Genomic DNA, 5,000 nt, shown 5'->3' with positions numbered 1-5,000 from the left:
GGGCGTCGGTTCCCGAGGTGGGCAGGAGTCGCTGTGCCCGTGAGGCTGCCTGGCCGAGTCGGAGTGCTGTGGGACGGCGGGGAGCGGGTTTTCCCTGGCGAGGGGGCGACCCCGAGGAACTCGGCCGGCGGGGAGGCGTTCCGGCCCGGGCGAGGGGCGCGGACCCGACCGGAGACGTCCAAAACCTTGAAAGGGGTAAGCGGGAAAAGGTCAGCAAAGTGCCCGAAGCAGTAAGGCGAAAAAGCCGTCGGAACCTCCGAAAATGTCCAAAAGCGTGAAATCAGTAACCAGGAAAATGCATAAAAATGGCCAAAAGTGTGAAATCAGTAAGCAGGAAAAGTCGGGAAAAGTGTCTAAAAATGCTTGGAAATCTGAGGAAAATGCCCGAAAATGAGGCCCCTCGGTCGGGAGGAGGAAGTCGAAAATCCCCGTGCCCGACGAGGGAAGTCAGTAACCAGAAGGAAAAACTTAGAAAAAAATTCTAAGTGTCAAAAAAAATTCTAAGTGTCAAAAAAATTCTAAGTGTCAAAAAAATTCTAAGTGTCAAAAAAAATTCTAAGTGTCAAAAAGAATTCTAAGTGTCAAAAAAAATTCTAAGTGTCAAAAAAAATTCTAAGTGTCAAAAAAAATTCTAAGTGTCAAAAAAAATTCTAAGTGTCAAAAAAATTCTAAGTGTCAAAAAAAATTCTAAGTGTCAAAAAAAATTCTAAGTGTCAAAAAAAATTCTAAGTGTCAAAAAAAATTCTAAGTGTCAAAAAAATTCTAAGTGTCAAAAAAAATTCTAAGTGTCAAAAAAAATTCTAAGTGTCAAAAAAAATTCTAAGTGTCAAAAAGAATTCTAAGTGTCAAAAAAAATTCTAAGTGTCAAAAAAAATTCTAAGTGTCAAAAAAAATTCTAAGTGTCAGAAAGGGAAATGAGTAACCAAGAAGAGAAATGAGTAACCAAGAAATCAGTAACCAACAGGAGAAATGAGTAACCAAGAAGAGAAATGAGTAACCAAGAAATCAGTAACCAACAGGAGAAATGAGTAACCAAGAAGAGAAATGAGTAACCAAGAAATCAGTAACCAACAGGAGAAATGAGTAACCAACGGGAGAAATGAGTAACCAACGGGAGAAATGAGTAACCAACGGGAGAAGTCAGTAACCAACGGGAGAAATCAGTAACCAAAGGGAGAAGTCAGTAACCAACGGGAGAAATCAGTAACCAACAAGAGAAATGAGTAACCAACGGGAGAAATCAGTAACCAAAGGGAGAAGTCAGTAACCAACGGGAGAAATCAGTAACCAAGCTTATTTTTGGTTGGTTACTGACTTCTCCGTTCAACTTGGAGCTGCCCTTGTGCACGATCAAGGAGGGGTATTATCGGCCACGGGGGCTTAATTTTCGCCTAAGGGGAGCGATTTGGAGGCCGTGGCCGGGTGAGGCGCGCCTCTCGGAGGGGAGGGATTTGAATTTCGGCTGCATTGAGGGTAGCTGCCCGCTGTTGTGGGTTTTTGGAGCCTGAGCCCGTTCAACTTGGAGCTGCCCTTGTGCACGATCAAGGAGGGGTATTATCGGCCACGGGGGCTTAATTTTCGCCTAAGGGGAGCGATTTGGAGGCCGTGGCCGGGTGAGGCGCGCCTCTCGAAGGGGAGGGATTTGAATTTCGGCTGCATTGAGGGTAGCTGCCCGCTGTTGTGGGTTTTTGGAGCCTGAGCCCGTTCAACTTGGAGCTGCCCTTGTGCACGATCAAGGAGGGGTATTATCGGCCACGGGGGCTTAATTTTCGCCTAAGGGGAGCGATTTGGAGGCCGTGGCCGGGTGAGGCGCGCCTCTCGAAGGGGAGGGATTTGAATTTCGGCTGCATTGAGGGTAGCTGCCCGCTGTTGTGGGTTTTTGGAGCCTGAGCCCGTTCAACTTGGAGCTGCCCTTGTGCACGATCAAGGAGGGGTATTATCGGCCACGGGGGCTTAATTTTCGCCTAAGGGGAGCGATTTGGAGGCCGTGGCCGGGTGAGGCGCGCCTCTCGAAGGGGAGGGATTTGAATTTCGGCTGCATTGAGGGTAGCTGCCCCGCTGTGGTGGTTTTTCGGAGCCTGAGCCCGAGCGGGGCGTCGGTTCCCGAGGTGGGCAGGAGTCGCTGTGCCCGTGAGGCTGCCTGGCCGAGTCGGAGTGCTGTGGGACGGCGGGGAGCGGGTTTTCCCGGGCGAGGGGGCGATCCCGAGGAAGGGGAGCGATTTGGAGGCCGTGGCCGGGTGAGGCGCGCCTTTCGGAGGGGAGGAATTTGAATTTCGGCTGCATTGAGGGTAGCTGCCCGCTGTTGTGGGTTTTTGGAGCCTGAGCCCGAGCGGGGCGTCGGTTCCCGAGGTGGGCAGGAGTCGCTGTGCCCGTGAGGCTGCCTGGCCGAGTCGGAGTGCTGTGGGACGGCGGGGAGCGGGTTTTCCCGGGCGAGGGGCCGATCCCGAGGAAGGGGAGCAGTTCCGAGGCCGTGGCCGGGTGAGGCGCGCCTTTCGGAGGGGAGGAGTTTGAATTTCGGCTGCATTGAGGGTAGCTGCCCCGCTGTGGTGGTTTTTCGGAGCCTGAGCCCGAGCGGGGCGTCGGTTCCCGAGGTGGGCAGGAGTCGCTGTGCCCGTGAGGCTGCCTGGCCGAGTCGGAGTGCTGTGGGACGGCGGGGAGCGGTTTTTCCCGGGCGAGGGGGCGACCCCGAGGAACTCGGCCGGCGGGGAGGCGTTCCGGCCCGGGCGAGGGGCGCGGACCCGACCGGAGACGTCCAAAACCTTGAAAGGGGTAAGCGGGAAAAGGTCAGCAAAGTGCCCGAAGCAGTAAGGCGAAAAAGCCGTCGGAACCTCCGAAAATGAGTAAAAGCCCGGAAGGAGTAAGGTGGAGAAGTCAGCAAAGTGCCCGAAATGTCCGAAGCAGTAAGGCGAAAAAGCCGTCGGAACCTCCGAAAATGAGTAAAAGCCCGGAAGGAGTAAGCGGGAAAAGTCAGCCAAGTGCCCGAAATGTCCGAAGCAGTAAGGCGAAAAAGCCGTCAGAACCTCCGAAAATGAGTAAAAGCCCGGAAGGAGTAAGCGGGAAAAGTCAGCCAAGTGCCCGAAATGTCCGAAGCAGTAAGGCGAAAAAGCCGTCAGAACCTCCGAAAATGAGTAAAAGCCCGGAAGGAGTAAGCGGGAAAAGTCAGCCAAGTGCCCGAAATGTCCGAAGCAGTAAGGCGAAAAAGCCGTCAGAACCTCCGAAAATGAGTAAAAGCCCGGAAGGAGTAAGCGGGAAAAGTCAGCCAAGTGCCCGAAATGTCCGAAGCAGTAAGGCGAAAAAGCCGTCAGAACCTCCGAAAATGTCCAAAAGCGTGAAATCAGTAACCAGGAAAATGCTTAAAAATGGCCAAAAGTGTGAAATCAGTAAGCAGGAAAAGTCGGGAAAATGCATAAAAATGGCCAAAAGTGTGAAATCAGTAAGCAGGAAAAGTCGGGAAAATGCATAAAAATGGCCAAAAGTGTGAAATCAGTAAGCAGGAAAAGTCGGGAAAAGTGTCTAAAAATGCTTGGAAATCTGAGGAAAATGCCCGAAAATGAGGCCCCTCGGTCGGGAGGAGGAAGTCGAAAATCCCCGTGCCCGACGAGGGAAGTCAGTAACCAGAAGGAAAAACTTAGAAAAAAATTCTAAGTGTCAAAAAAAATTCTAAGTGTCAAAAAAATTCTAAGTGTCAAAAAAAATTCTAAGTGTCAAAAAAAATTCTAAGTGTCAAAAAAAATTCTAAGTGTCAAAAAAATTCTAAGTGTCAAAAAAAATTCTAAGTGTCAAAAAAAATTCTAAGTGTCAAAAAAAATTCTAAGTGTCAAAAAAAATTCTAAGTGTCAAAAAAATTCTAAGTGTCAAAAAAATTCTAAGTGTCAAAAAAAATTCTAAGTGTCAAAAAAAATTCTAAGTGTCAAAAAAAATTCTAAGTGTCAAAAAAAATTCTAAGTGTCAAAAAAATTCTAAGTGTCAAAAAAAATTCTAAGTGTCAAAAAAAATTCTAAGTGTCAGCGGAGGAAAGTCGGTGGGGAAGGGGAAAAATCCGAAAATCCACGCCGGGTTGGAGTTCCAGGGCCCCGCTGGAGGGGTGGGAATTCGCCCCGGCGCCTTGCCCCGTTGCAATAAAGTGTCCGCAGCCCGAAAACTTTAACTTTGAAAAATCACGGAAGTCGGCAAGGGGGACGATCCGAGTACCGTTTGCGGGCTTTCGGTACCTCATCGTCGGACTGAAATTTCAAATTCGCCCCCAAAGTGCAACTCGTCATTTTCGGCCGGGGGGGTTGGCGGGGTACCCGGAGATTTTCGGGAACACGTTTTTTAGAACAAAATGGCGGCTCGGGACCACTTTGAGACGGGCCCGAGGAACGGTTCCAAAGACGGTGGGCGGCAATTTGGAACTCGTGTGCATGCCAAAGAGCTCTCGGAGGTCGGATTTTGAACACTTTGTCGAATTTTGAACACTTTGTCGAATTTTGAACACTTTGTCGAATTTTGAACACTTTGTCGAATTTCGAACACTTTGTCGAATTTTGAACACTTTGTCGAACATGCGAACACTTTGTCGAACTTTTGAACGCTAACAGTCGAACTTTTGAACGCTAATAGTCGAACTTTCGAACGCTTTGTCGAATTGTGAACATGTTGGCCGTGACATTCGACACTCGGGCGATTAAACACTCGATAATCCGCCCATTTTAAGTTCGACACTCGGGCGATTAAACACTCGATAATCCGCCCATTTTAAGTTCGACACTCGGGCGATTAAACACTCGATAATCCGCCCATTTTAAGTTCGACACACCTGGGCGATTAACACTCGATACTCTGAGCCCATGGTAAGTTCGACAGTCTGGCGATTTTTGTGTTCGATACTCTGAGCTGAATTAAGTTCGACAGTCTGGCGATTTTTGTGTTCGATACTCTGAGCTGAATTAAGTTCGACAGTCTGGCGATTTTTGTGTTCGATACTCAGTGCTGCTTTTAACTTCGACACTCTGGTGGCG

The sequence above is a fragment of the Stegostoma tigrinum genome, unplaced genomic scaffold (assembly GCF_030684315.1).
Source record: "Stegostoma tigrinum isolate sSteTig4 unplaced genomic scaffold, sSteTig4.hap1 scaffold_246, whole genome shotgun sequence".
Taxonomy (NCBI): Eukaryota; Metazoa; Chordata; class Chondrichthyes; order Orectolobiformes; family Stegostomatidae; genus Stegostoma; species Stegostoma tigrinum.
The sequence above is the reverse complement of the archived record's forward strand: the minus strand, read 5'-3'. Positions refer to the sequence as shown.